The sequence below is a fragment of the Malus sylvestris genome, chromosome 5 (assembly GCF_916048215.2).
Source record: "Malus sylvestris chromosome 5, drMalSylv7.2, whole genome shotgun sequence".
Classification (NCBI taxonomy): domain Eukaryota; kingdom Viridiplantae; phylum Streptophyta; class Magnoliopsida; order Rosales; family Rosaceae; genus Malus; species Malus sylvestris.
Genome location: NC_062264.1, coordinates 23,825,382 through 23,845,383, shown reverse-complemented (window position 1 = coordinate 23,845,383; position 20,002 = coordinate 23,825,382). Strand labels below are relative to the sequence as shown.

Below are 20,002 nucleotides of genomic sequence, written 5' to 3'. Positions count from 1 at the left end.
TTATAACAAAATTGACAAGAGAAAGTAATCAAGCCTTACAAAAGTCGAGGTCACTTCTTGAGAGGTGATGCCGAGGTCTTGGTCCTGCGGGTGAATTGGAGTTTCTGACGTCGCTTCAGGTTCAATGATAGGCCTTCTTCCACGATTGGCTGCAGGAAGATCAACCTGGTCGACCACCTTAACCATGGGGGGAGGATCAACAGAAGGAGTGTCACGCCCAAAAAACGGGCACGTAACAGTGCCACGCTCTATTAGTAACGCAATACAATAGTGTTAAATTCCAACACTGTAGCACTACATCCCTTATAAGACGTATGGCTATTTAAAGGGAAGTAAAATAATTTATTTTTAAACAGTACAAAAGCGGAAATCATTTTGGCAAAATGAAGAATACAAGGCAACAGAATTTGGATAAATTTTTTACATCAAAGACGAAGTTTACAACTTACAACAAAACCAAAGAGTTTAAAATAAGTAAATACACTAACCAACGCTTAGGCACGATTTGGAGAGTACAAAGTGCTAAGTTTAGTTACAAAAGATTCCTTCAAGACAGAGGGAATCAAGCATATGTACAAACAAAAACCTGTGGAAAGTCAATGAGCGATTAAGAAGTTGACAAGTAACAAACAACGCTTGTCCCGACCTTAGTCTAGATCGTTTATTTGTAGGTGCACCGGTCCTATAATAAAGTAAGGGTGAGCATCACAAACGTTCATCGTTTCCCATCAGGGAATCCACCTTAGCTAGGTTTGAAAATAGTATACAACACTATATATACAACAACAACAACAACAAAGCCTTTTCCCACTAAATGGGGTCGGCTATATGAATCCTAGAACGCCATTGCGCGCGGTTTTGTGTCATATCCTCCGTTAGATCCAAGTACTCTAAGTCTTTTCTTAGGGTCTCTTCCAAAGTTTTCCTAGGTCTACCTCTACCCCTTCGGCCCTGAACCTCTATCCCGTAGTCACATATTCGAACCGGAGCGTCAGTAGGTCTTCTTTGTACATGTCCAAACCCATTTTGTGTACGTGTTGATGTTTCACCGCCCAACATTCTGTGCCATAAAACATCGACGGCCTTATTGTCGTCCTATAAAATTTTTCCTTAAGCTTTAGTGGCCTACGACGGTCACACAACACGCCAGAAGCACTCTTCCACTTCATCCATCCAGCTTGTATTCTATGGTTGAGATCTCCATCTAATTCTCCGTTCTTTTGCAACATAGATCCTAGGTAGCGAAAACGGTCGCTCTTTGGTATTTCCTGATCTTCGATCCTCACCCCTAACTCATTTTGGCCTCCATTTGCAATGAACTTGCACTCCATATATTCTGTCTTTGATCGGCTTAAGCGAAAACCTTTAGATTCCAATACTTCTCTCCAAAAGTTAAGCTTCGCATTTACCCCTTCTGAGTTTCATCTATCAACACTATATCGTGTGCGAAAAGCATACACCAAGAATATCATCTTGAATATGTCCTGTTAACTCATCCATTACCAACACAAAAAGGTAAGGACTTAAGGATTGTTGATGCACAAAATCAGTGAAGACTTTGGTACAACAGAAAGTATTAACTTTGTGATATTCGCTAGATTGCTCTGGTCATTAGTGTGGATAAGTATGTAAATGGATAGAGATAGGAAAGCAAACACAAGATGTACGTGGTTCACCCAGATTGGCTACGTCCACGGAGTAGAGGAGTTCTCATTAATTGTGAAGGGTTTACGCAAGTACATAGGTTCAAGCTCTCCTTTAGTGAGTACAAGTGAATGATTTAGTACAAATGACATAGGTGCAAGCTCTCGTCTTCACTTGCCTTAACTGTCTCATAGGTAGATGTGACATCTTCTCTGGAAGTACGCTTCCTCCATCCAGGGGTGGTATCTTTAACTGGTGGATATGCACAAGGTAATGTATCAATTTCACTTGAAGCTTACTTGTAGTTTCAGGCTTGGTCAAGCGCAATACAAACCATGTAGTAGGAGTCCCCCAAGTCGCCGAGCTAGGGGATCTGCTGAAAGAGGTGACAGACAAGGTAAGTAATCAGAGCTCCAAGCAATCAGTCCCAGATCAGAAGTTTGATTTCGAGTTCCGGCTGATTATTCTCATTCTCCCTATCTTGCAGGCAGCATGAAGGATAAGAGAAGAAAAGGAGAATAGATGATATGAGATATTTTTGCTTTTGAAGAAGTAACTTTCCATAGGCTTATTCTTGAACTGGGCTGGAGGATTTTCTGGTTTCCTCCAGAGTATAAGGCCGACTGAAGAATTTGAAGGTCAAAACACGTCCATCAAATCTAGAGTACGTTCGACCCTACTGATATGGGATACTTTTGTTGTTGACAAAGTAGTGGATGTATCGGTACGTGTTCTGTTACGCTTGTCTCCATATGCTTCCTTGTATCATTCTCATTTTCCCTATCTGTTCCTCAGGCATATGTGGTATCTTCTCTGGAAGCATAAGATGTTGAAGATGGGTACTCGAGAGCAATGCCAGGTAAGGGGTTCCAGGCAGTCAGTTCCTGACTATAAGCTTGATTCCAAGTGCTGACTGATTGCTCTCTTTCTCCTTGTCTTGCAGGTAAGAACAAGGCCAAAAGAAAAGACAGGCAAAAAGCAAGATATGGGATACTCTTGCTTTTAACCCTGATGATATGAGATATTCTTGCTCTGGTGTAGCTTGTTTGCAGAGGTATTATCGGGGGGAAAGAAAGCTGAGTATATCGAGAGGTTTCGTTGGGAGTGCCCTCTCAGATATGAGGAAGGGTTGAGCATTTTTGTAGGTATGCCTGTCCGTTGAGGATGGAGGTCGACATATATAGGAGTTTCCCTAACAACAAGTAGTAATGATATTCCTTTACCCTGCTTGGTCATAGCACGGTAGTGGAAGCTGCCAGCTTCACGTGTGTCAGAGCACTTTGAAAAAGTGGTCTGTGGTATCTGGAAAGCTGATGTTGCGTGTGAAGTTTATAGACAAGCTTTATCCAAGGAGATCTGGCTCTCGAAGTTGAGAAAGCAGTGCCTCTTCGGTATTCGTACAAGCAATCCTGTCGGGGATCTGGCTCTCGAGATTCGAAAAACGGTGTCTCTTCGATTTTTGAGAGAGCAATCCTGCTGGGAGTCTAGCTTTCGAGATTCGGAGAGCGGTGTTTCTTCGATTTTTGAGAAAGTAATCATGTTGGGAGTCTGGCTCTCTAGATTCGGAGGACGATGCCTCTTCGATTTTGGAGCAAGCAATCTTGTTGGGAGTGTTTTCTCGAATGTAAGTAAAGGTTGGGCATGTTTGCTAGTCTACCTTGCCACAGAGCACAGAGGTTGACACACAAGGACTTTCCAATTATCCAGCAGCGGTGCTGTTCCTTTACCCTTGTAGGTAATAATATGGTAGCTAGACTTTCAAAATTTATGTGTCTAAACTTTGTTAGTGTTGTTTCTTTGGTATTCTTTTACCCTTCTTGGTCATAGTGATGTAGTGGGAGCTGCAAGCTTCACGTGTCTAAACTTTGTCAGAGATCTTTGGCAAAGTTATCTGTGGTACCCATGAGCTGATGGTGCGTGTGGAAAGTGGATGATTGAATAGTAAGATTCACGTGCTTTCTACTTCATCAGAAATCTTCAACAAAATGCCCGTAATTTCAGCAAAGCTGAGTGTGCATGTGACAGGTGCTGACAAGGCTGAAAAAAGCAGGTGCCTCTTCGATTTCTGAGGTCGGCCCTCGTGGTTTCTGAGCAGCTCAGCTTTTGAGAAAGCAAGCGCCTCTTCGATTTCTGAGATCGACCTTCGTGGTCTTTGAGCAGCCCAGCTTTTAAGAAAGTAAACGCCTCTTCGATTTCTGAGATCGGCCCTCGTGGTCTCTGAGCAGCCCAGCTTTTAAGAAAGCAAAACGCCTTTTCGATTTCTGGGCAGGCGCCTCTTCGATTTCTGAAGCTCTGTCGAGTGCAGATTTTTATAGAGGCTGGCATTAAGTTCCAAAGCACACTTGAATCTTCACCAGTAGAAGCTCCCTTCTTGTACTTCTAAGATCTTGATTTGTCCGACCTCTTTTCTCTTCAACACCTTTGAAAATGTCTGGCCCCTCCGACCCTCGTTTTGACTTGAACCTTGTTGAAGAGGCAGCCACGCCTTCTCCAGACAACATATGGCGCCCATCTTTCTTATCCCCTACTGGTCTGCTTACCGTTGGGGATTCCGTGATGAAGAATGATATAACTGCTGCAGTGGTGGCCAGGAACCTTCTCACTCTCAAAGATAACAGACTACTTTCCAAACGGTCTGATGAGTTGGCTGTTAAGGATTCTCTTGCTCTAAGTGTTCAGTGTGCAGGTTCTGTGTCTATTATGGCCCAGCGCCTATTTGCTCGAACCCGCCAAGTTGAATCATTGGCGGCTGAAGTGATGAGTCTCAAATAGGAGATTAGAGGGCTCAAGCATGAGAATAAACAGTTGCACCGGCTCGCACATGACTATGCTACAAACATGAAGAGGAAGCTTGACCAGATGAAGGAATCTGATGGTCAGATTTTACTTAATCATCAGCGGTTTGTGGGTTTGTTCCAAAGGCATTTATTGCCTTCGTCTTCTGAGGCTGTACCGCGTAATGAAGCTCCAAATGATCAACCTTCGATGTCTCCTCCTTCTAGAGTTCTATCCAGTACTGAGGCTCCGAATAATCCCCCTCCGGTGCCTTCTCTTTCTAGGGCTCTACCGACTGCTGAGACTTCTCCTAAGCAACCTTTGTGAAGGCTCCCTCTTGTTTGTTTATTTTGACTCATGTATATGTACATATTTGTAACTTATCGGAGATATCAATAAATAAGCTTTGCTTCATTTCAACGTATTGTGTTAAATACACCAAAGCCTTCTTCATTGAGTGGGGTCGGCTATATGAATCTTAGAACACCATTGTGCTCGGTCCTGTGTCATGTCCTCCGTTAGATCCAAATACTCTAAGTCTTTTTTTAGAGTCTCTTCTAATGTTTTCCTAGATCTTCCTTTACCCCTCCAGCCCTGAACCTCTTAGTCGCATCTTCTAACCGGAGCGTCAGTAGGCCTTCTTTGCACATGTCCAAACCACCGTAACCGATTTTCTCTCAATTTTCCTACAATTTCGGCTACTCTTACTTTACCTCGGATATCCTCATTCCTAATCTTATCATTTCTCGTGTGCCCACACATCCAACGAAGCATCCTCATCTCCGCTACACCCTTTTTGTGTACGTGTTGATGCTTCACCGCTTAACATTCTGTGCCATACAGCATCGCCGGCCTTATTGCCGTCCTATAAAATTTTCCCTTGAGCTTCAGTGGCATACGACGGTCACACAACACGCCGGATGCACTCTTCCACTTCATCCATCCAGCTTGTATTCTATGGTTGAGATCTCCATCTAATTCTCCGTTCTTTTGCAAGATAGGTCCTAAGTAGCGAAAACGATCGCTCTTTGGTATTTCCTGATCTCCGATCCTCACCCCTAACTCATTTTGGCCTCCATTTGCACTGAACTTGCACTCCATATATTCTGTCTTTGATCGGCTTAAGCAAAGACCTTTAGATTCCAACACTTCTCTCCAAAGGTTAAGCTTCGCATTTACCCCTTCCTGAGTTTCATCTATCAACACTATATCGTCTGCAAAAAGCATACACCAAGGAATATCATCTTGAATATGTCCTGTTAACTCATCCATTACCAACGCAAAAAGGTAAGGACTTAAAGATGAGCCTTGATGTAATCTTACAGTTATGGGGAAGCTTTCGGTTTGTCCTTCATGAGTTCTTACGGCAGTCTTTGCTCCTTCATACATATCCTTTATAGCTTGGATATATGCTACTCGTACTCATTTCTTCTCTAAAATCCTCCAAAGAATGCCTCTTGGGACCCTATCATACGCTTTTTCCAAATCTATAAAGACCATGTGTAAATCCTTTTTCCCATCTCTATATCTTTCCATCAATCTTCGTAAGAGATAGATTGCCTCCATGGTTGAGCGCCCTGGCATGAACCCGAATTGGTTGTCCGAAACCCGTGTCTCTTGCCTCAATCTATGCTCAATGACTCTCTCCCAGAGCTTCATTGTATGGCTCATTAGCTTAATACCCCTATAGTTCATGTAATTTTGTACGTCGCCCTTATTCTTGTAGATAGGCACCAAAGTGCTCTTTCGCCACTCAGTTGGCATCTTCTTCGTTTTCAAAATCCTATTGAAAAGGTCAGTGAGCCATGCTATACCTGTCTCTCCCAAGACTTTCCACACTTCGATCAGTATATCGTTTGGGCCCATTACTTTTCTATGCTTCATCTTCTTCAAAGCTACAACCACTTCTTCCTTCCTGATTCGACGATAAAATGAGTAGTTTCTACACTCTTCTGAGTTACTTAACTCCCCTAAAGAAGTACTCCTTTCATGTCCTTCATTGAAAAGATTATGAAAATAACCTTTCCATCTGTCTTTGACCGTATTCTCTGTAGCAAGAACCTTTCCATCCTCATCCTCGATGCACCTCACTTGGTTTAGGTCATTTGTCTTCTTTTCCCTTGCTCTAGCTAGTTTATAGATATCCAACTCTCCTTCTTTGGTATCTAGTCGCTTATACATGTCGTCATAAGCCACTAACTTAGCTTCTCTCACAGCTTTCTTCGCCTCTTGCTTCGCTCTTCTATACCTTTCACCATTTTCATCGGTCCTGTCCTTGTATAAGGCTTTACAACATTCCTTCTTAGCCTTCACCTTTGTTTGTACCTCCTCATTCCACCACCAAGATTCCTTTTGGTGTGGGGCAAAGCCCTTGGACTCTCATAATACCTCTTTTGCTACTTTTCGGATACAACTAGCCATGGAATCCCACCTTTGGCTAGCTTCCCCCTCTCTATCCCACCCACACTGGGTCATTACTTTCTCTTTGAAAATGGCTTGTTTTTCTCCTTTTAGATTCTACCATTTAGTCCTTAGGTACTTCCAAGTCTTGTTCTTTTTTCTCACTCTTTTGATATGTACATCCATCACCAACAAGCGATGTTGATTAGCCAAGCTCTCTCCCGGTATAACTTTGTAATCCTTACAAGTTATACGATCCCCTTTCCTCATTAGAAGAAACTCTATTTGTGTTTTTGACGACCCACTCTTGTAGGTGATCACATGTTCTTCTCTCTTCTTAAAGAAGGTGTTGGCTAAGAAGAGATCATATGCCATTGCAAAATCCAAGATAGCTTCCCTATCCTCGTTTCTCTCCCCAAAACCATGGCCACCATGAAAACCTTTATAGTTGCATGTCTCCCTACCCACGTGTCCATTTAAATCTCCTCCTATAAATAACTTCTCCGTCTGGGCAATTCCTTGCACCAAGTCTCCAAGGTCTTCCCAAAATTTCTCCTTCGAACTCGTATCCAACCCTACTTGAGGTGCGTACGCACTAATGACATTGATGAGTTCTTGTCCTATTACAATCTTGATTGCCATATTCTATCTCCTACCCTCTTGACATCTACAACATCTTGTGTCAAGGTCTTGTCCACGATGATGCCAACACCGTTTCTCGTTCTATTTGTGCCCGAATACCAAAGTTTAAACCCTGAGTTTTCTAGATCCTTTGCCTTAAGACCAACCCACTTAGTTTCTTGTAGGCACATAATATTTATCCTTCTCCTCACCATAACTTCCACTACTTCCATAGATTTTCCCGTTAAGGTTCCTATATTCCACGTTCCTAAACGCATTCTACTCGCTTGAACTCTACCCTTCTGTCCTAGCTTCTTCACCCTCCCCCGTCCAATAGGATCAAAGTACTTCTTTTGTGTGTCCTGTGTAAAGTTGATAGGAGCATATGCTCCCAAACAACTTTGAGTGGAGTCGTTCGAAAAGAAGTTTCTATGGCCTCCTTGCTCATTTAACACTGCATCCGGGTGCCGATGGAGATACAGCGACCCTTGCTCACTTATCACTGTGCTCGGGCCACACAGCGCGCCACTTACGGGTGACGCCCTAGCTTTAGCGTGATTTCGTTCTGGATTCATTTTCATAAGGATTCGACGTAACTGTGGAGTGTCGGCTGCCGACTACCTGACGCCCTCCCCCTCCTCCTTTACCCGGGCTTGGGACCGACAATGTAAGATAAACTTACACAGGCGGAGTTAGTATACAACACTATATATACTATAGAAAAATGTTTGATGCACAACAAAAGCTTTAGTTTCAAAAATAGATTGTATGCTCACACAATTTCCTTTTAAAAAGAAAACAGGGATCCCTATAAATTGCTACATGCTTGATGACCGGTCCAATGACCAATTACCCCCTTACCTGGACCTACTCCGAACGAATATACTTATGGTAAGGTGTAGCGAGAGTGTCCTTTATATCCAAGTACCTCTCCTAGAAAGGTAGCGGTACTAATCCCTTCGTAGTAGCCCCTCCGGAGGTTTAGGGGATCGAAACCCAAGGCGGTCGCTATGCCCCCTTCACTCTCAAGTCATCAATTGATTTGTAGCATAAAACAACATGCATATCATGATATAAAACAAACCAGTTTTCCTCATGGTTCTATCACAACAAAATATATGCAACTTTCACATACATTCGTATATTTATATATACGTACATTCACAAAATTCCATAACTAGGGTAAGTGAGGATCCCCCTACTTCGTCTCCAAGCCAAGCAAGCAAGCAATATTCCTCACCAATTCCTCGATCCCAAAGCTAAAATAAAGATCCACGTCACTACCGTAATAGCTAGACTCCACATACTTGAATAAATTCCTTGATCACGTCCAAATACTATGTATTTCTACCACACTTATCTTTTCTAATCTCTATCACTATATATAAATATATATATATATATATATAATATACAAACCAACGTACTGTGCATGGAAACTACATGCAACGAACAAGATATAAAGATTTGGAGGAATTGTCTGAATAAAAGTGAAAGGTGGGGTGCCATTTATAGATGTAGAAAGTCGGCAAGTATAGCAGGAGGTGTCCACTATCATTAGATAAAGGTATGAGAGATTGTCACATGTTAGGGTAGTAGAATAGTTGTCACTTAAAAGAGGGTGAATGGTACACGCGGAGCAACCTCAAGCTCCAATGTAATGACTATGCAAATAAGATTGGAGTGAATGATTGGATGGTGTTATCTCTAACTTGCCAAAGACATATGTTGCATTTGTGTCCTCCTAATACGAAAGCCACCAAGATAGGATATGTATGCCTATATCAACTACTCTAAATTTGACAACAGTGGTAAGGTAAAATATAAATATAGAAATAAGATTAACTTGACAACTATCCAAAATGGGATAAAGAAAACAGATGGAACACTTATGGAATTGACACATGGCTATGTAGTATGTACTAGCCTAATGCAAAAGCGTGAAACTGTAGATATCTATACCACTAGGATTATATATATATAATTAAAAATATGAGTTCTCACAACGAGCTTGGGTTGGTCGAGAACGACTCGCAGGCGGAATCTCGTCACTCTCATCATCCTGAAACAAAAAATGTTAATACTTTTTGAATTTAATGAGTAAAGGGAGTTGGCAGCATAATCATACCTATTCTAAAATGATCGCTAATTGTTTTGGATTCTTGGGAAGATTCTTCTCGATCGAAGGGGTTGCCTCCCCCAATACAGGTCCTACGGTCGACCCTGGAGCTGCAGGCGTGTCGACCAGCAGTACGACAACTGGCTCAACCACGACCTCGAGGACTTCAGGTGCTGGTTGAGCTTGGGTTGCCAGGCTGGTTGAAGATGGTCGATTCTCTGCTGAGGCCTGAACAACAGGAGCAGGAAGGGAGGCACTTGGAGTAGTTTTCCTGATGGTGTGGCTAGAGATAACATGAATCTTCCGTGCTCCCTTCTTCGTCAATTTCTTAACGCGTTTTGAGGGACGAGGAGTTTCACCTACCATCTCAGCGTCCGTGTAAAGCCGTTTGCTCGGTGTTTTTTGTGTGGCGGCTTTGGATTTCTTGGAGGAAGGGGCTAATTTTTTTCTTGACCGCTACCGGGATGACCACGTCCGCCTGTTTTAGTACCCGACCGCCTGGGAAAGCGAATTCTCATTAGTAAAACCGTTCAAATGTTTGAAGAATAAAGGTATAGACAATCGTATACCTAGGGGCGCCTCTTTAGATTGAGGAGCATAAGTTTTCTTGGGTCGGTCACCAAAAATTTTGTTAACTACGTCCTCAATCGAAGTGCCAAAAAAGTTGTAAGTATATTCGTCCCACCAGTCGCCGAAGGTGTCGGTGCCGAGAGATTCAGGAACAGTTGGTCGAAGGTGAAATTTCTTGCACCGTTCCTGAAATCTTTTCTCGGTGTCTCTACACTCCTTTTCTAAGGAACCAGAGAGGCGTCATTGGCTTAGAAGGGAGCGAGAAGAAAGTAGAGGCACCGGGCAACCTTGGAGGTAGCCAAGCTGTCAGGCAGCAAAGTGGGGGTGATAGACTTCTTAACTTGCTCGGCGAGCATCGCAACCGAGGGGAAGGTCATGAGTTAACACGAACGACCCCCAGTTTTGACGAAAACCAGCATCTTCGCTTTCACTCCAAGTCGATGTAAGAAGTCTGATGGAATATGGGTATTTCTGACAACGACATATCAAAAATTCATCGTCGGAAAGGACATCCAGGCAGAAGAGGTGTTTGAAAACTTCTTCAGCTCGGTGAGAAGGCACTGGTCGAGGGCCAACTGAAGGCCGAATGCTACAGTGGACTGGAGGTCGGAGATTTCTGGCCGAAATGTGGAAAAATAAACTTACAGCCAGAGTTGGAACACCAGAGAGGTCCATTCTGGTACGGGTCGATCTTGTTGGTTGTCATTTCCACCAGGCAGCGTAAAAGGTTAGCGATGATGGCAGGACTGAGCGCCAGAAAGTGACCACTAGCCAGGGCTTCCGCCACCGGCATATTCTCGACCAAGCACTTATTTGACTTGGTACAATAGATGAACTTGTTGTACTAGTAAAATAGGAAGGCCTTGTGTTCTCCATTCCGTAGACTCACCTCCCCCCGACCAGCAAAACGGAGGATAAAGGTGTTGTAGTTCAGAAAATTCTTGTGCAATTTCTGAACTTCCTCTTTTAAAGGCTCTTGACCTTCTTGGCTCAACGTCTCGACAACCCGTTCATCGAAAAGCGCCTTGAGGTCAAGGTTTAATGGGCATCCAATAAGGGTGGCGTCGATTGGAATGCCAGAATGAGAAGTCCCGATAATAGTCGAGATGTCGAAGATGGTGGAGGTTATAGGGCCGAACGGAATGACCATAGTGTTGGTGGCCGAGTACCAGAGGCTTAGAGCTACCATAAGGAGTTCTTTATCCATGGTAATCTTCATGGTCGAGAGCTTAATGGCGTTGTGGATACCAAGAGCCTCCCACTCTTTACCAAAGAATTTTTCCATTCATACGACCCAGGCCGCCCAGTTCGCTTTGGTCGACAGCCAGGATCCTTGGGGTTTTGCCTGGCACCACTTTGACCAATCGAATCCTTGTAGCAAACTTGCCAAGCAGTGTTTCTTGAACAGGTTGATGATGGATGATGGCACCGTGTCCTTGAAGAGTGGGCCCAGAATTTGGTGAGTAGTGTTTAGGTCACTCTCGAAACGCAGAGTCTTGATGGCGTTCTGATCTATGAAGTCCTTGCACTTGTTGCACTCGGTAGAGAGCTCTGAGATGAAAGGGGCCATTGATAAAGGCTTAAAGATTTCTGAGATGAAAGCTTAGGATTTTCTGATTTTTGAAGGTTTTGAAAACAAAGTGACGAAGAAATTTCAAGGGTTTTGGAAAGCGTAAGGTACGAAATGAAGGGATCCAGGTATTTATTAGCAAACAACTGACCTTAAAATTACTTTCCCTCAAATTTACTTGCTCAATAGCTTGCTTCGTCTGAATCGGCACAAGAAAGCAACATAAGAAACAATCACAACTCAAACTGTGAAGTAGATTTCAAAGAGAGGTTGAATAGTTGCAATATTAATTTAATAAAGGAAGTTGTTCTACAGGATGTGATGTGAAAAGCAGAATAAACTTAATATGACTCCTTTCAAGTCAAATTGTATATTATATCAGTAGGTTCTCATGAAGGTGCAAAGGTCATTGAACCTAATCGAGTTTGGTTAATTAGGTTGGGTTGGGTTGGACAAATAATCAACCCAACCCAACTCAATCAATGAACGAGTTGAAATTAGGTTGGACAAATAATCAACCCAACCCAACTCAATCAATGAACGGGTTGAAATCGGGTTGGGTTTGGGCGGGTTATAACTAAAAAAAAGATCCGCTTGTTTGGGTTTAAAGTCGGGTTGGACATGGACAGGTTCGGGTTGGCCCAACCTAAGTTGCACCTCTGATGCTATTGACTATAGTGCATGGTTTATATAGCTAATTATAATATAATGTAGCTTGTTAATACTTTATATTATGGGTTAAATAACTCAAGAATACTGTTTTCTAAACAGTTTTCGTAACCTAAGAATACTTAGTAAATATTATATTACCTTCATTGGTAGCAGTTAAAAATATCGTTTGTAAACTATTATTTCAATTATTGAAATGGTACAAGGACTTAAAAAATTAAAATACGGAAATGTATGATGAATGTACCTATAACGGTGTTTAATTGTCAAAAAAAAAAATTATGATAATTTTTTTTTTTTAAATTTTCAAGTTGTTAAAAACGTGTAGATGAGTGAAAAAAGGGTAATGGTATAAAAAAAAAAAAGATAAACGGGTTAAAAATGGTACATGGGTAAACGGGTATTAAACGGTTACAATTAAATGGGTATGCGGTTATGAGTATGGTTAACCGTTTATAAACGGCTATGGGTATGTGTATAACCATTTAGGCAATTATCCAACGGCTAAACGGTTATGCGGATATGAGCATAAACGGTTATGGGTAAATAACCGTGGTTACCCACCCGCCATAACCGTTGCCCATCCTTACTCAGCTGGTTGCAAGATTTTCAGACGGCGAATCAGCAGCCTCGGCGGGTGCAGATACCCAAACAGATGCATTGGGAGTTACCTCGAGATGGACGGGTGAAGCCAAGTGTGGATGGGACTTTTAAGCTTAAGGAGGGATATGGTGTGGCGGGAAGTGTAATTCGTGGGGATGGAGGATTGTTCGTAGCAGCAGGTGTGTGGAAATTTCAAGGTGTGGCGGCTGTTAAGCAGGTGGAACTGCTGGCCATACGTGAAGGGATGCAGCTCTCCAGTCGATGAGGCTTATACAGGTTGAGGTAGAGACAGATTCGAAGGACGCCGTGGAAGCATGTGGAGCAGCTACTGTGGACCTCTCCAGTCTTGGTTTTATTGCCAAGGATATCTATATGAGATGGTGCCTGAGTTTATGGCAGTCCACATTTCAAAAGCTGAAAGATTCACATAGGTATTTTAACCTTTTTCTGACCATCATCGTGCGATTCGTCAGCGACAAGAATCGAACCAAGACGTGTTGTGTGAATACTTGTCTAAAATTCGTTTCTAACCACTTATAGCTTGTTTGGATGTGCATTTAAAATCACTGAAAACACTTAAAGTGCTTCCTTATATGTTTATTGCATAAAACACTTTAAATGCTTTTGAAACCCAAAAATATTTTTTCTAAAAAACTTGTCAATCATTTTAAAACCATATACAAACGAAATCTTAGTCATCTCGTGGTAGTTAACTCTAAGAAGCGAATTTTTTTTTTTAATACATCGATATTTTTACACTAAGGAGATGGAGAGTTCGGCTAAACTATACAATAAGTAACATAATTTGATATCGAATTCATCATCTACGATTTTGTCGAAAAAGAAAAAAAAACAAAAATAAATACAAATTCACACATAAAGAGTAATTAACAGGGCAATAAAAGCGGGGATCGAAATCTCTGGACCTGTATTAAATTGTCCTCACAAAATCGTGAAGGGGGCCCACGTCCACGCAGAGAATCACAGAGAGACGTACGTTTTCAGTTTCGGCGAAAGATCACAGAAAGGAAACCGGAAAGACAACAACGCACGTTGAATCGGTCAGTCAGCAGATCAGATGGTCCCCATCGCACTACTAGTCTGCTCTGCACCTTCCCACTGCATGATCTACAATATTTAATAAATTAAATCAAAAGATGTACAGCTGCTATGGGAAACACCAGATAACCAGGTGGACCACACCACTCCCACCGGAATCTCCTGTCAAAGCTGAGAAGGTCTCACGGTGGTGGGCCATGGGGATGTGAGAACGGAGTGGGATTCGATGTGGGCCGGCTGAATGTGAACAAAATCAAGGGCCGAACAACCCAATTGGTCCGGTCCGGGTATCCAACAATTTCTCGTCAAATCCCAAAAAATCCAACCTTCATTTGCTTCCAAGTAATTAATTAATGAGTCCTCCAGTTTCGAAATTACCAATTTGACTCAGTTTCTTTCTTCTCTCTTTCATTCGACGGCACGTCTATTGACCGATTTGAGTGTGTTGGCTAGAAATCTTAGACCATCTCTAATCGAATGGTCCAAAGAGTCAGAGAGTCGAAAATCGTTTCTAACCAAGGATTAGGCCAAATTGCTCGTGGGCTCCACTGGACAAAAAATGGCCAAAGGGTCAACCGGCTGGCTCAATCCAGCTAGCCTTGGGTCGGGCTGGATTTTCATTATTCCTGTCAGATATAACCAACAACATCGTATTCATTCTTGTCGGTTATATCCGACAGGAATGGTAGGCCTTTTTTTTTCTTTTTTTTTTTTTACAAAAATTTTTATTTTTTTTAATTCTATTTTTTTATATAACTTCCTAAGCCATTATACAACATTAAATTAAATTAAGTAACATAAAACAACGTTAAACAATATGAAACAACATTAAATAATATTAAATTTAAATAAAAATTTTAAATACCCTATATTGTTCATTAAAATATGGTCATGTACTGTTCATTAAAATATTAATATCTTGAAGGGCCAGAAGGCTAAAACGAGTCATTTGACCCTCGTTCGGTTGGAGATGACCTTAGGTCTTGTTGCCTGACCTAGCCCACAATATTTGATATCGACAAGCATATAGATTATGAACATGTTGCTTATATTATGTGAAAAATATTAAAAATGCAATGGCGGATTACTTTAGTGATGAAGACATTTTCTCTTCCTTAATTTAAATCAGTCTAGAACATCGTACGTAAAAAAATAAAAAATAAATTAAAAAAAACATTTCTTTATATTATTATATTTATTGATGGTATACTTATATTGTCATACTGAGGCCATCTCCAACTAATAGCTGGCCAGATGGCTCGTTTTAGCCTTCTGACCCTCCAAGATATTAATATTTTAATGAAAAGTTGTTTGGGCCCAAAATATTAGTTTGGGCCGAGTTTAGAATTGTTCTCGACCCAGAGGCCATACTTAGGAGTCGATTGGGGTCATCCAGTTTATAGGCCACATAGCTAAGGTCGGCCGTGTCCTATTAGGAATCCATGGGTAGTTGAATTCTGATACGGGAAGGAGTTTCGACAGGATAAGGATGTTGAAGTTTGGGATTGAATGCGGCCTAATAAGGGGGTTGAGTTCAAAGTCCTAGTAGGAGTAGGACTGGCCAAGATAAGGTTGGATTGGGGGAATGAGTTCTAATCCGCGTATGGTTGTGATTCGATTGGAAGCAGGTTAACTACTATAAATATAGGGAGGAGGACATCATTAAACCCCATCCAATTCAACACACAAACTGTCATGCGCAAACCCTCGCTTTCATGAAACCTCTTAACAACCTTGAGATTTTTATTTTCCTTTTCCGCCGACACATCTTCAGTTTGGATAAACAACATTGTGAAGGCAACCGGTGATACCTTCAGTTTAGATAAACAGCATTATCGCCGTAGAACCAGCCGACCGCGAAACACCTTCAGTTTGAATAAACAGCACTGCCTCGAGGCCGACTGGTTATCTATCCAAGTCTCGGTTGAGAAAGACTTTCGGGTTTTTATTGGTAGAGGTCATCTCATTAGCAATTTCGGCAAAGTGAGGTGTTACAATTCACTAGGGCTCGGCACATTGAACGCTGAGTTGCTTTATGATTGGATACTCACAAGTTAGCTTTAGAGTTTGGCATTCTGACAGCCGAATCACATTCACCATCAAGACATATATCTGTTTTGAGTATATGTGCCCCTATACTTTGGTGTCGATTCGGCGTGCTACCCTTACAAATATAATTACCGTGACCGAATCCAGCATCGACGATTTGTGAACTTCACAAAATTAGCAGCCTTGTCTTAGGCTCTAGAACCCGAAGGCCGAGAGTGTTCCTTCCTCGGTCGCAGTCGCAATATCGAGAAGTCAGCCACACGCCCAACGCGACATCAACAAATCTTACTCACCGGCTGAGCTCGACTGTCGAGTTGGCACCCCCCGCACACAACCGAATAACGTAGTTAGCTTATTAATTACTCAGCCTGCGCGCCACATAGGTTTGGTAGTTTTTAGGGTCAACAACAGTACAGGGCCATATTTGCCTTCGTCTCCAACCGAGGGCCAAATGGCCAAATGACTCGTTTTAGCCTTGTCACAAAAAACCATCTCCAACTGAGGGCCAAAAGGCCAAACATAATTTATTATTTAAATTTAAAAACTACAACAACTTAAATTCAAAAACTACAACTTATATTTAAAAACTACGACTAAAATTTAAAAAAGACAAATTAAATTTAAAAACTACAAATTAAATTTAAAAACTACAAATAACATTTAAAAACAACATAAACTTGAATTTAAAAACTACAACAACTTAAATTCAAATCCAACGGCTAAGTGACGTCAGCTAGCCGTTGGTAGCTGACATCATGGTGACGTTAGCTAACTGTTAGATTTGATTTTTTTTTTTTTTTTTTTTGCTATAAATAGGGTGGATATTGGGCTATAATTCACACAATTTTGAATTCAATCTATTTTAATTCAATCTCTTTTAATTCAAGTTTGCAATGAATTCCAACTTTGGATCCTCTTCGAATTCCAACTGGGGGTCCTCATCCAGTTCTAAAAGAGAAGCAAAATGGGCACAAATGAGATGAGAAGATGAGGAGTCTGATGAAGAAATTCAAGTAAGGCACAACAAACAAAACATAGCAGCAGCCAGGGTGTGTCAGCCAACTGAGGAACAACCTCAATGGGGTGGCTATGTTGCTGGTCGCTCTTACAAACCACGAAACAGAGTAATGACGCATGCTAATATGATGAACAACTACTTCAACCCCAACTCGGTATACAGAGAAGAGGATTTCAGATGTCGCTTCCGGATGAGGCATCATGTCTTCGAACGTTTACATCGTGATGTCTAGCAGGTCAATCCATACTTTCGACAGAAGCAGGACAGAGCAAGCCGCCCTGGTTTCTCACCTCATCATAACGTACTGTTGCACTCCAAATGATAACCTATGGCTCCCCAGCTGATTCGATAGATGAAACACATGGTATGTCTGAGTTTACATGCATTGATACTCTTGAACATTTTTGTGACACAATTGTTCAGGTTTACAAATACGAGTACCTCCGCGAGCTAAATCAAGAAGATTTGAATCGGCTCATTTGCAAAGCTGAAGACCGTGGGTTTCCGACCATGATAGGGTCATTAGACTGCATGCATTGGGATTGGAAGAATTGTCGCACCGGATGGCAATGAGGCTTTAGCGGAAGGTCAAGAAAGCCAACTGTTATGTTAGAGGCAGTTGCCTCATATAACACATAGATCTGGCATGCTTTCTTTGGAGTCATTGGATCCCAAAATGACATTACAGTTCTTGGGTGTTCAACCCTCTTCAATAACTTAACGGAAGGTAAAGTACCTTAACTTGACTACTACATCAACAACCATCAAATACAATATGGGGTATTACTTGGCAGATGGCATCTACCTAAAGTGGGCGACACTTGTCCAAGCAATTCCAAACCCTAGGAATGATGCAGAAAAGTTGTTTACCTTACACCAAAAGGCATACCGGAAAGATGTTGGGAGAGCTTTCGGTATTCTACAAGCACAGTGGAAGATCATCAGTGAACCAGCAAGAGGGTGAAGTCGAGAAAATTTGGACTCCATCATGATGTCTTGCATCATATTACACAATATGATAGTGGAGGATGAGCGAGATGGGTATATTGATGGAGAGTCCGATGACAACTAAGAAGATTCAAATAGGTCAAGAAGGGCTCGTGCAAAAATATATGATGGGCCTAATTTGCCTTTAAATGAGTACATGAGGCGCTATAGAATGATACATTCTCGTGCCACAAATAAGTACCTACAACAGGATCTTGTTGCACACCTTTGGGCCAAAAGAAGCATGAAGTAGGCGTTTAAGTTTTATGTTGTTAAATGTTTTTCAAAATGTTGTTTAAGTTTCATGTTGTTAAATGTTTTTGTTTATGTTGTATAATTTGTATGTTGGTTAATGTTATTTAATGTTGTTTCATATTGTTTAATGTTGTTTCATGTTACTTAATTTAATTTAATGTTGTATAATGGCTTAGGAAGTTATAGGAAAAAATATATAATTTAAAAAAAAATATGAAACAAATTTTGTGAAATAGAAGTTATAGGAAAAAAACATAGAATTTAAAATAAAATAAAACAAATTTTGTGAAATAGAAGTTATAAGAAAAAATTAAATTTTAAAAAAATATATGAAACAAATTTTGTAAAATAAAAGTTATAGGAAAAAATAGAATTTAGAAAAAATATATGAAAAATAGAAGTTAGAGGAAAAATTTTGTAAATATAAATAATAATAAGAAAAATCAGTCACTAGATTTTTCTTATTTTTCAAATTTACTACCAATCCATATGTTCAAATGCATATAAAGTTATAAAAGTCAAGTCTTTTTGCAATTTTTTTTCTTTCAACTTCTTATTCTCTCCATTTCTATCGAATGTTTAAACCAACTTCTCATTCTCTCCATTTCTATTGAATGTTTAAACCAATTATCGTATGGTCTTAAAGATTGTACTTTAAGGTAATCAAAACTTTGAATTTATATTTTTCTTTTCAATAACTTTTTATTCAATGGATTATTTTAATATTCAATTTGTTAGTGTGATGTTGATTTTAGAAGAAAAAAAAAACACAAGAGAAACAATTGGTGTTGAATTTATTATACTCGCCAATCAAGTTTTATTGTTCTTTACTCTCTTGATCATCAAGTTTTATTGTTCTTCACTCTCAATCTTAAACACTTGACTACAAATATTTAGTACATTTGTTCTAAAAACATGAATCGTGTAATGTTTAAATAATGTTTGTATATTTATCTTCTTTTGATATTAATTTTTAATGATATTTGGTGTGAAAATAGAACTTTTTATGTATTTAGTGAATTCTTTTTTATATAAATCAATATACAAAGAACCGGAGATTAGAGAATTTTAGGGCCCCACTTCAAAGACTCACCTAGGGCTCCCAAATTCTCATGGCCGGCCCTGATGAGAATTGAGATGGACCATATTTATGCTTGGCTATTCCAAATACGGTTATGCGATAATGTGGACCTAAAGAAATTCCCACTCCAACAACTTCCACCTCCCCACAATTTTCTTTTGACTTTTTGTACGCTCACAATAAACAACATGCTTTCCCATTAGATAGTTCCAATGTGATCAATTTTATATCACATCCATAGCTACAAAGCAAAACAAACATCATTTCATGTTCGTCAAAACATAGAATTTGATGTATTTTAGTCTGATTCTATTTAATTTGATGTATTTTAGTCTGATTCGACTTTATAAGATTACTAGTGATAACTTTTCTAATAGGGCGGGCTGCCAGCCGATTCCTTTAGTGTTCACAAAGTTTTATGCTCATATTTAGCTGTTTTTCAATTTTCATGGACTGTTTTCAAAATCCAAATTTAAAAGTTTAATTAAAAGAAACAATTGGTACAATTATCTGATACGAATAATCAAATCAATCTTCCAATGGCAGAATATGAAAAGCAAAATTAATTGAAAAAAAAAAAGA

At 40.5% G+C, this 20,002-nt stretch overlaps 1 pseudogene; it reads right to left on the bottom strand.

Annotated features, from left to right (window-relative positions):
• LOC126622676 (uncharacterized) lies at nucleotides 1-11,336 on the bottom strand (annotated as a pseudogene).
• Between the last annotated feature and the right edge of the window lie 8,666 nt (nucleotides 11,337-20,002).